We start from the raw sequence: 12,482 nt of genomic DNA, 5'->3' as shown, positions 1-12,482 counted from the left end.
GAGCCCGAGGTAACAGTGGCTATGGAGATGGTATAGAGGTAGACTAGAGCCCGAGGTAACTGTGCCTATGGAGCGGGTATAGAGGTATAGAGGTAGACTAGAGCCCGAGGTAACAGTGGCTATGGAGCGGGTATAGAGGTAGACTAGAGCCCGAGGTAACAGTGGCTATGGAGGGGGTATAGAGGTATAGAGGTAGACTAGGGCCCGAGGTAACAGTGGGTATGGAGCGGGTATAGAGGTAGACTAGAGCCTGAGGTAACAGTGGCTATGGAGCTGGTATAGAGCTAGACTAGAGCCCGAGGTAACAGTGGCTATGGAGCGGGTATAGAGGTAGACTAGAGCCCGAGGTAACAGTGGCTATGGAGGGGGTATAGAGGTATAGAGGTAGACTAGGGCCCGAGGTAACAGTGGGTATGGAGCGGGTATAGAGGTAGACTAGAGCCTGAGGTAACAGTGGCTATGGAGCTGGTATAGAGCTAGACTAGAGCCCGAGGTAACAGTGGCTATGGAGCGGGTATAGAGGTAGACTAGAGCCCGAGGTAACAGTGGCTATGGAGCGGGTATAGAGGTATAGAGGTAGACTAGAGACAGAGGAAAGAGTGGCTATGGAGCTGGTATAGAGGTAGACTAGAGCCAGAGGAAAGAGTGGCTATGGAGCGGGTATAGAGCTAGACTAGAGCCCGAGGTAACAGTGGCTATGGAGCGGGTATAGAGGTAGACTAGAGCCCGAGGTAACAGTGGGTATGGAGGGGGTATAGAGGTATAGAGGTAGACTAGGGCCCGAGGTAACAGTGGGTATGGAGCGGGTATAGAGGTAGACTAGAGCCTGAGGTAACAGTGGCTATGGAGCTGGTATAGAGCTAGACTAGAGCCCGAGGTAACAGTGGCTATGGAGCGGGTATAGAGGTAGACTAGAGCCCGAGGTAACAGTGGCTATGGAGCGGGTATAGAGGTATAGAGGTAGACTAGAGACAGAGGAAAGAGTGGCTATGGAGCTGGTATAGAGGTAGACTAGAGCCAGAGGAAAGAGTGGCTATGGAGCGGGTATAGAGGTTTAGAGGTAGACTAGAGCCCGAGGTAACAGTGGGCATGGAGCTGGTATAGAGGTATAGAGGTAGACTAGAGCCCGAGGTAACAGTGGGTATGGAGCGGGTATAGAGGTAGACTAGAGCCAGAGGAAAGAGTGGCTATGGAGCGGGTATAGAGGTTTAGTGGTAGACTAGAGCCCGAGGTAACAGTGGGCATGGAGCTGGTATAGAGGTATAGAGGTAGACTAGAGCCTGAGGTAACAGTGGCTATGGAGCGGGTATAGAGGTATAGAGGGAGACTAGAGCCCGAGGTAACAGTGGGTATGGAGCGGGTATAGAGGTAGACTAGAGCCCGAGGTAAGAGTGGCTATGGAGCGGGTATAGAGGTATAGAGGTAGACTAGAGCCCGAGGTAACAGTGGGTATGGAGCGGGTATAGAGGTAGACTAGAGCCAGAGGAAAGAGTGGGTATGGAGCGGGTATAGAGGTAGACTAGAGCCTGAGGTAACAGTGGCTATGGAGCGGGTATAGAGGTAGACTAGAGCCCGAGGTAACAGTGGCTATGGAGATGGTATAGATGTAGACTAGAGCCCGAGGTAACAGTGGGTATGGAGCGGGTATAGAGGTAGACTAGAGCCTGAGGTAACAGTGGCTATGGAGCGGGTATAGAGGTAGACTAGAGCCCGAGGTAACAGTGGCTATGGAGATGGTATAGATGTAGACTAGAGCCCGAGGTAACAGTGGGTATGGAGCGGGTATAGAGGTAGACTAGAGCCAGAGGAAAGAGTGGCTATGGAGCTGGTATAGAGGTAGACTAGAGCCAGAGGAAAGAGTGGCTATGGAGCTGGTATAGAGGTAGACTAGAGCCCGAGGTAACAGTGGCTATGGAGCGGGTAGAGAGGTAGACTAGAGCCCGAGGTAACAGTGGCTATGGAGATGGTATAGAGGTAGACTAGAGCCCGAGGTAACTGTGCCTATGGAGCGGGTATAGAGGTATAGAGGTAGACTAGAGCCCGAGGTAACAGTGGCTATGGAGCGGGTATAGAGGTAGACTAGAGCCCGAGGTAACAGTGGCTATGGAGGGGGTATAGAGGTATAGAGGTAGACTAGGGCCCGAGGTAACAGTGGGTATGGAGCGGGTATAGAGGTAGACTAGAGCCTGAGGTAACAGTGGCTATGGAGCTGGTATAGAGCTAGACTAGAGCCCGAGGTAACAGTGGCTATGGATCGGGTATAGAGGTAGACTAGAGCCCGAGGTAACAGTGGCTATGGAGGGGGTATAGAGGTATAGAGGTAGACTAGGGCCCGAGGTAACAGTGGGTATGGAGCGGGTATAGAGGTAGACTAGAGCCTGAGGTAACAGTGGCTATGGAGCTGGTATAGAGCTAGACTAGAGCCCGAGGTAACAGTGGCTATGGAGCGGGTATAGAGGTAGACTAGAGCCCGAGGTAACAGTGGCTATGGAGCGGGTATAGAGGTATAGAGGTAGACTAGAGACAGAGGAAAGAGTGGCTATGGAGCTGGTATAGAGGTAGACTAGAGCCAGAGGAAAGAGTGGCTATGGAGCGGGTATAGAGCTAGACTAGAGCCCGAGGTAACAGTGGCTATGGAGCGGGTATAGAGGTAGACTAGAGCCCGAGGTAACAGTGGCTATGGAGGGGGTATAGAGGTATAGAGGTAGACTAGGGCCCGAGGTAACAGTGGGTATGGAGCGGGTATAGAGGTAGACTAGAGCCTGAGGTAACAGTGGCTATGGAGCTGGTATAGAGCTAGACTAGAGCCCGAGGTAACAGTGGCTATGGAGCGGGTATAGAGGTAGACTAGAGCCCGAGGTAACAGTGGCTATGGAGCGGGTATAGAGGTATAGAGGTAGACTAGAGACAGAGGAAAGAGTGGCTATGGAGCTGGTATAGAGGTAGACTAGAGCCAGAGGAAGAGTGGCTATGGAGCGGGTATAGAGGTTTAGAGGTAGACTAGAGCCCGAGGTAACAGTGGGCATGGAGCTGGTATAGAGGTATAGAGGTAGACTAGAGCCCGAGGTAACAGTGGGTATGGAGCGGGTATAGAGGTAGACTAGAGCCAGAGGAAAGAGTGGCTATGGAGCGGGTATAGAGGTTTAGTGGTAGACTAGAGCCCGAGGTAACAGTGGGCATGGAGCTGGTATAGAGGTATAGAGGTAGACTAGAGCCTGAGGTAACAGTGGCTATGGAGCGGGTATAGAGGTATAGAGGGAGACTAGAGCCCGAGGTAACAGTGGGTATGGAGCGGGTATAGAGGTAGACTAGAGCCCGAGGTAAGAGTGGCTATGGAGCGGGTATAGAGGTATAGAGGTAGACTAGAGCCCGAGGTAACAGTGGGTATGGAGCGGGTATTGAGGTAGACTAGAGCCCGAGGTAACAGTGGCTATGGAGCGGGTATAGAGGTATACAGGTAGACTAGAGACAGAGGAAAGAGTGGCTATGGAGCTGGTATAGAGGTAGACTAGAGCCAGAGGAAAGAGTGGCTATGGAGCGGGTATAGAGGTTTAGAGGTAGACTAGAGCCCGAGGTAACAGTGGGCATGGAGCTGGTATAGAGGTATAGAGGTAGACTAGAGCCCGAGGTAACAGTGGTATGGAGCGGGTATAGAGGTAGACTAGAGCCAGAGGAAAGAGTGGCTATGGAGCTGGTATAGAGGTATAGAGGTAGACTAGAGCCAGAGGAAAGAGTGGCTATGGAGCTGGTATAGAGGTATAGAGGTAGACTAGAGCCCGAGGTAACAGTGGGTATGGAGCGGGAATAGAGGTAGACTAGAGCCAGAGGAAAGAGTGGCTATGGAGCGGGTATAGAGGTTTAGAGGTAGACTAGAGCCCGAGGTAACAGTGGGCATGGAGCTGGTATAGAGGTAGACTAGAGCCAGAGGAAAGAGTGGCTATGGAGCTGGTATAGAGGTATAGAGGTAGACTAGAGCCAGAGGAAAGAGTGGCTATGGAGCTGGTATAGAGGTAGACTAGAGCCAGAGGAAAGAGTGGCTATGGAGCAGGTATAGAGGTATAGAGGTAGAATAGAGCCCGAGGTAACAGTAGGTATGGAGCGGGTATAGAGGTAGACTAGTGTCAGAGGAAAGAGTGGCTATGGAGCTGGTATAGAGGTATAGAGGTAGACTAGAGCCCGAGGTAACAGTGGGTATGGAGCGGGTATAGAGGTAGACTAGAGCCCGAGGTAACAGTGGGTATGGAGCGGGTATAGAGGTAGACTAGAGCCCGAGGTAACAGTGGCTATGGAGCGGATATAGAGGTAGAGTAGAGCCCGAGGTAACAGTGGCTATGGAGCGGGTATAGAGTTACAGAGGTAGACTAGAGCACGAGGTAAAAGTGGGTATGGAGCGGGTATAGAGGTAGACTAGAGCCCAAGGTAACAGTGGCTATGGAGCGGGTATAGAGGTATAGAGGTAGACTAGAGCCCGAGGTAACAGTGGGTATGGAGCGGGTACAGAGGTAGACTAGAGCCCGAGGTAACAGTGGCTATGGAGCGGGTATAGAGGTATAGAGGTAGGCTAGAGCCCGATGTAACAGTGGGTATGGAGCGGGTATAGAGGTAGACTAGAGCCCGAGGTAACAGTGGCTATGGAGCAGGTATAGCGGTATAGAGGTAGACTAGAGCCCGAGGTAACAGTGGGTATGGAGTGGGTATAGAGGTACACTCGAGCCCGAGGTAACAGTGGCTATGGAGCTGGTATAGATGTAGACTAGAGCCCGAGGTAACAGTGGCTATGGAGCGGGTATAGAGGTAGACTAGAGCCCAAGGTAACAGTGGCTATGGAGCGGGTATAGAGGTATAGAGGTAGACTAGAGACAGAGGAAAGAGTGGCTATGGAGCTGGTATAGAGGTAGACTAGAGCCCGAGGTAACAGTGGGTATGGAGCGGGTATAGAGGTAGACTAGAGCCCGAGGTAACAGTGGCTATGGAGCGGATATAGAGGTAGACTAGAGCCCGGGGTAACAGTGGCTATGGAGCGGGTATAGAGTTACAGAGGTAGACTAGAGCACGAGGTAAAAGTGGGTATGGAGCGGGTATAGAGGTAGACTAGAGCCCAAGGTAACAGTGGCTATGGAGCGGGTATAGAGGTATAGAGGTAGACTAGAGCCCGAGGTAACAGTGGGTATGGAGCGGGTACAGAGGTAGACTAGAGCCCGAGGTAACAGTGGCTATGGAGCGGGTATAGAGGTATAGAGGTAGGCTAGAGCCCGAGGTAACAGTGGGTATGGAGCGGGTATACAGGTAGACTAGAGCCCGAGGTAACAGTGGCTATGGAGCAGGTATAGCGGTATAGAGGTAGACTAGAGCCCGAGGTAACAGTGGGTATGGAGCGGGTATAGAGGTACACTAGAGCCCGAGGTAACAGTGGCTATGGAGCTGGTATAGAGGTAGACTAGAGCCCGAGGTAACAGTGGCTATGGAGCGGGTATAGAGGTAGACTAGAGCCCAAGGTAACAGTGGCTATGGAGCGGGTATAGAGGTATAGAGGTAGACTAGAGACAGAGGAAAGAGTGGCTATGGAGCTGGTATAGAGGTAGACTAGAGCCAGAGGAAAGAGTGGCTATGGAGCTGGTATAGAGGTATAGAGGTAGACTAGAGCCCGAGGTAACAGTGGGTATGGAGCGGGTATAGAGGTAGACTAGAGCCAGAGGAAAGAGTGGCTATGGAGCGGGTATAGAGGTTTAGAGGTAGACTAGAGTCCAAGGTAACAGTGGGCATGGAGCTGGTATAGAGGTATAGAGGTAGACTAGAGCCCGAGGTAACAGTGGGTATGGAGCGGGTATAGAGGTAGACTAGAGCCAGAGGAAAGAGTGGCTATGGAGCGGGTATAGAGGTTTAGAGGTAGACTAGAGCTTGAGGAAACAGTGGGTATTGAGCGGGTATAGCGGTAGACTAGAGCCAGAGGAAAGAGTGGCTATGGTGCTGGTATAGAGGTATAGAGGTAGACTAGAGCCCGAGGTAACAGTGGGTATGGAGGGGTATAGAGGTAGACTAGAGCCAGAGGAAAGAGTGGCTATGGAGCTGGTATAGAGGTAGACTAGAGCCAGAGGAAAGAGTGGCTATGGAGCGGGTATAGAGGTATAGAGGTAGACTAGAGCCCGAGGTAACAGTGGGTATGGAGCGGGTATAGAGGTAGACTAGAGCCCGAGGTAACAGTGGCTATGGAGCGGGTATAGAGGTAGACTAGAGCACGAGGTAACATTGGCTATGGAGCGGGTATAGAGGTAGACTAGAGCCCGAGGTAACAGTGGCTATGGAGCGGGTATAGAGGTATAGAGGTAGACTAGAGCCCGAGGTAAAAGTGGGTATGGAGCGGGTATAGAGGTAGACTAGAGCCCGAGGTAACAGTGGGCATGGAGCTGGTATAGAGGTTTAGAGGTAGACTAGAGCCCGAGGTAACAGTGGGTATGGAGCGGGTATAGAGGTTTAGAGGTAGACTAGAGCCCGAGGTAACAGTGGGCATGGAGCTGGTATAGAGGTAGACTAGAGCCCGAGGTAACAGTGGCTATGGAGCGGGTATAGAGGTAGACTAGAGCCCGAGGTAACAGTGACTATGGAGCGGGTATAGAGGTATAGAGGTAGACTAGAGCCCGAGGTAACAGTGAGTATGGAGTGGGTATAGAGGTAGACTAGAGCCCGAGGTAACAGTTGCTATGGAGCGGGTATAGAGGTATAGAGGTAGACTAGAGCCCGAGGTAACAGTGGGTATGGAGCGGGTATAGAGGTAGACTAGAGCCCGAGGTAACAGTGGCTATGGAGCGGGTATAGAGGTATAGAGGTAGACTAGAGCCCGAGGTAACAGTGGGTATGGAGCGGGTATAGAGGTAGACTAGAGCCCGAGGTAACAGTGGCTATGGAGCGGGTATAGAGGTATAGAGGTAGACTAGAGCCCGAGGTAACAGTGGGTATGGAGCGGGTATAGAGATAGACTAGAGCCCGAGGTAACAGTGGCTATGGAGCTGGTATAGAGCTAGACTAGAGCCTGAGGTAACAGTGGCTATGGAGCGGGTATAGAGGTAGACTAGAGCCCGAGGTAACAGTGGCTATGGAGCGGGTATAGAGGTATAGAGGTAGACTAGAGACAGAGGAAAGAGTGGCTATGGAGCTGGTATAGAGGTAGACTAGAGCCAGAGGAAAGAGTGGCTATGGAGCGGGTATAGAGGTTTAGAGGTAGACTAGAGCCCGAGGTAACAGTGGGCATGGAGCTGGTATAGAGGTATAGAGGTAGACTAGAGCCCGAGGTAACAGTGGGTATGGAGCGGGTATAGAGGTAGACTAGAGCCAGAGGAAAGAGTGGCTATGGAGCGGGTATAGAGGTTTAGAGGTAGACTAGAGCCCGAGGTAACAGTAGGCATGGAGCTGGTATAGAGGTATAGAGGTAGACTAGAGCCTGAGGAAACAGTGGGTATGGAGCGGGTATAGAGGTAGACTAGAGCCAGAGGAAAGAGTGGCTATGGAGCTGGTATAGAGGTATAGAGGTAGACTAGAGACAGAGGAAAGTGTGGCTATGGAGCTGGTATAGAGGTAGACTAGAACCAGAGGAAAGAGTGGCTATGGAGCGGGTATAGAGCTTTAGAGGTAGACTAGAGCCCGAGGTAACAGGGGGCATGGAGCTGGTATAGAGGTATAGAGGTAGACTAGAGCCCGAGGTAACAGTGGGTATGGAGCGGGTATAGAGGTAGACTAGAGCCAGAGGAAAGAGTGGCTATGGAGCGGGTATAGAGGTTTAGAGGTAGACTAGAGCCCGAGGTAACAGTGGGCATGGAGCTGGTATAGAGGTATAGAGGTAGACTAGAGCCCGAGGTAACAGTGGGTATGGAGCGGGTATAGAGGTAGACTAGAGCCAGAGGAAAGAGTGGCTATGGAGCGGGTATAGAGGTTTAGAGGTAGACTAGAGCCCGAGGTAACAGTGGGCATGGAGCTGGTATAGAGGTAGACTAGAGCCAGAGGAAAGAGTGGCTATGGAGCTGGTATAGAGGTATAGAGGTAGACTAGAGCCAGAGGAAAGAGTGGCTATGGAGCTGGTATAGAGGTAGACTAGAGCCAGAGGAAAGAGTGGCTATGGAGCAGGTATAGAGGTATAGAGGTAGAATAGAGCCCGAGGTAACAGTAGGTATGGAGCGGGTATAGAGGTAGACTAGTGTCAGAGGAAAGAGTGGCTATGGAGCTGGTATAGAGGTATAGAGGTAGACTAGAGCCCGAGGTAACAGTGGGTATGGAGCGGGTATAGAGGTAGACTAGAGCCCGAGGTAACAGTGGGTATGGAGCGGGTATAGAGGTAGACTAGAGCCCGAGGTAACAGTGGCTATGGAGCGGATATAGAGGTAGAGTAGAGCCCGAGGTAACAGTGGCTATGGAGCGGGTATAGAGTTACAGAGGTAGACTAGAGCACGAGGTAAAAGTGGGTATGGAGCGGGTATAGAGGTAGACTAGAGCCCAAGGTAACAGTGGCTATGGAGCGGGTATAGAGGTATAGAGGTAGACTAGAGCCCGAGGTAACAGTGGGTATGGAGCGGGTACAGAGGTAGACTAGAGCCCGAGGTAACAGTGGCTATGGAGCGGGTATAGAGGTATAGAGGTAGGCTAGAGCCCGATGTAACAGTGGGTATGGAGCGGGTATAGAGGTAGACTAGAGCCCGAGGTAACAGTGGCTATGGAGCAGGTATAGCGGTATAGAGGTAGACTAGAGCCCGAGGTAACAGTGGGTATGGAGTGGGTATAGAGGTACACTCGAGCCCGAGGTAACAGTGGCTATGGAGCTGGTATAGATGTAGACTAGAGCCCGAGGTAACAGTGGCTATGGAGCGGGTATAGAGGTAGACTAGAGCCCAAGGTAACAGTGGCTATGGAGCGGGTATAGAGGTATAGAGGTAGACTAGAGACAGAGGAAAGAGTGGCTATGGAGCTGGTATAGAGGTAGACTAGAGCCCGAGGTAACAGTGGGTATGGAGCGGGTATAGAGGTAGACTAGAGCCCGAGGTAACAGTGGCTATGGAGCGGATATAGAGGTAGACTAGAGCCCGGGGTACAGTGGCTATGGAGCGGGTATAGAGTTACAGAGGTAGACTAGAGCACGAGGTAAAAGTGGGTATGGAGCGGGTATAGAGGTAGACTAGAGCCCAAGGTAACAGTGGCTATGGAGCGGGTATAGAGGTATAGAGGTAGACTAGAGCCCGAGGTAACAGTGGGTATGGAGCGGGTACAGAGGTAGACTAGAGGCCCGAGGTAACAGTGGCTATGGAGCGGGTATAGAGGTATAGAGGTAGGCTAGAGCCCGAGGTAACAGTGGGTATGGAGCGGGTATACAGGTAGACTAGAGCCCGAGGTAACAGTGGCTATGGAGCAGGTATAGCGGTATAGAGGTAGACTAGAGCCCGAGGTAACAGTGGGTATGGAGCGGGTATAGAGGTACACTAGAGCCCGAGGTAACAGTGGCTATGGAGCTGGTATAGAGGTAGACTAGAGCCCGAGGTAACAGTGGCTATGGAGCGGGTATAGAGGTAGACTAGAGCCCAAGGTAACAGTGGCTATGGAGCGGGTATAGAGGTATAGAGGTAGACTAGAGACAGAGGAAAGAGTGGCTATGGAGCTGGTATAGAGGTAGACTAGAGCCAGAGGAAAGAGTGGCTATGGAGCTGGTATAGAGGTATAGAGGTAGACTAGAGCCCGAGGTAACAGTGGGTATGGAGCGGGTATAGAGGTAGACTAGAGCCAGAGGAAAGAGTGGCTATGGAGCGGGTATAGAGGTTTAGAGGTAGACTAGAGTCCAAGGTAACAGTGGGCATGGAGCTGGTATAGAGGTATAGAGGTAGACTAGAGCCCGAGGTAACAGTGGGTATGGAGCGGGTATAGAGGTAGACTAGAGCCAGAGGAAAGAGTGGCTATGGAGCGGGTATAGAGGTTTAGAGGTAGACTAGAGCCCGAGGTAACAGTGGGCATGGAGCTGGTATAGAGGTATAGAGGTAGACTAGAGCCCGAGGAAACAGTGGGTATAGAGCGGGTATAGAGGTAGACTAGAGCCCGAGGTAACAGTGGGCATGGAGCTGGTATAGAGGTATAGAGGTAGACTAGAGCTTGAGGAAACAGTGGGTATTGAGCGGGTATAGCGGTAGACTAGAGCCAGAGGAAAGAGTGGCTATGGTGCTGGTATAGAGGTATAGAGGTAGACTAGAGCCCGAGGTAACAGTGGGTATGGAGGGGTATAGAGGTAGACTAGAGCCAGAGGAAAGAGTGGCTATGGAGCTGGTATAGAGGTAGACTAGAGCCAGAGGAAAGAGTGGCTATGGAGCGGGTATAGAGGTATAGAGGTAGACTAGAGCCCGAGGTAACAGTGGGTATGGAGCGGGTATAGAGGTAGACTAGAGCCCGAGGTAACAGTGGCTATGGAGCGGGTATAGAGGTAGACTAGAGCACGAGGTAACAGTGGCTATGGAGCGGGTATAGAGGTAGACTAGAGCCCGAGGTAACAGTGGCTATGGAGCGGGTATGAGGTATAGAGGTAGACTAGAGCCCGAGGTAAAAGTGGGTATGGAGCGGGTATAGAGGTAGACTAGAGCCCGAGGTAAACAGTGGGCATGGAGCTGGTATAGAGGTTTAGAGGTAGACAGAGCCCGAGGTAACAGTGGGTATGGAGAGCGGTATAGAGGTTTAGAGGTAGACTAGAGCCCGAGGTAACAGTGGGCATGGAGCTGGTATAGAGGTAGACTAGAGCCCGAGGTACAGTGGCTATGGAGCGGGTATAGAGGTAGACTAGAGCCCGAGGTAACAGTGACTATGGAGCGGTATAGACGGTATAGAGGTAGACTAGAGCCCGAGGTAACAGTGAGTATGGAGTGGGTAAGAGGTAGACTAGAGCACGAGGTGTAACAGTTGCTTAATGGAGCGGGTAGAGAGGTATAGAGGGTAGACTAAGAGCACCGAGGTAACAGTGGGTATGGAAGTCGGGTATAGAGGTAGACTAGAGCCCGAGGTAACAGTGGCATGGAGCGGTATAGAGGTATAGAGGTAGACTAGAGTCCCGAGGTAACAGTGGTATGGAGCGGGTATAGAGGTAGACTAGAGCCCGAGTAACAGTGGCTATGGAGCGGGTATAGAGGTATAGAGGTAGACTAGAGCCGAGGTAACAGTGGGTATGGAGCGGGTATAGAGATAGACTAGAGCCCGAGGTAACAGTGGCTTGGAGCTGTATAGAGCTAGATAGAGCCTGAGGTAACATGGCTATGGGCCGGGTATAGGTAAGACTAGAGCCCGAGTACAGTGGCTATGGAGCGGGTATAGAGGTATAGAGGTAGACTAGAGACAGAGGAAAGAGTGGCTATGGAGCTGGTATAGAGGTAGACTAGAGCCAGAGGAAAGAGTGGCTATGGAGCGGGTATAGAGGTTTAGAGGTAGACTAGAGCGAGGTAACAGTGGGCATGGAGCTGGTATAGAGGTATAGAGGTAGACTAGAGCCCGAGGTAACAGTGGGTATGGAGGCGGGTATAGAGGTAGACTAGAGCCAGAGGAAAGAGTGGCTATGGAGCGGGTATAGAGGTTAGAGGTAGACTAGAGCCGAGGTAACAGTGGCATGGAGCTGGTATAGAGGTATAGAGGTAGACTAGAGCCCGAGGAAACAGTGGGTATGGAGCGGGTATAGAGGTAGACTAGAGCCAGAGGAAGAGTGGCTATGGAGCTGGTATAGAGGTATAGAGGTAGACTAGAGCCAGAGGTAAGTGTGGCTATGGAGCTGGTATAGAGGTAGACTAGAGCCAGAGGAAAGAGTGGCTATGGAGCGGTATAGAGCTTTAGAGGTAGACTAGAGCGAGGTAACAGGGGCATGGAGCTGGTATAGAGGTATAGAGGTAGACTAGAGCCCGAGGTAACAGTGGTATGGAGCGGGTATAGAGGTAGACTAGAGCAGAGGAAACAGTGGCTATGGAGCGGGTATAGAGGTAAGGTAGACTAGAGCCCGAGGTAACAGTGGGATGGAGCGGTATAGAGGTATAGAGGTAGACTAGAGCCCGAGGTAACAGTGGGTATGGAGCGGTATAGAGGTAGACTAGAGCCAGAGGAAAGAGTGGCTATGGAGCGGGTATAGAGGTTTAGAGGTAGACTAGAGCCCGAGGTAACAGTGGGCATGGAGCGGTATAGAGGTAGACTAGAGCCCGAGGAACAGTGGTATAGAGCGGGTATAAGAGGTAGACTAGAGCCGAGGTAACAGTGGGCTATGGAGGGTATAGAGGTATAGAGGTAGACTAGAGCCCGAGGTAACAGTGGGTATGGAGCGGGTATAGAGGTAGACTAGAGCCCGAGGTAACAGTGGCTATGGAGCGGGTATAGAGTAGAGGTAGACTAGAGCCCGAGGTAACAGTGGGTATGGAGCGGTATAGAGGTAGACTAGAGCCCGAGGTAACAGTGGCTATGGAGCGGGTATAGAGGTATAGAGGTAGACTAGAGCC

The sequence above is a fragment of the Oncorhynchus kisutch genome, unplaced genomic scaffold, assembly GCF_002021735.2.
Source record: "Oncorhynchus kisutch isolate 150728-3 unplaced genomic scaffold, Okis_V2 scaffold646, whole genome shotgun sequence".
Lineage (NCBI taxonomy): Eukaryota > Metazoa > Chordata > Actinopteri > Salmoniformes > Salmonidae > Oncorhynchus > Oncorhynchus kisutch.
Note: the sequence above shows the minus strand (reverse complement) of the source record.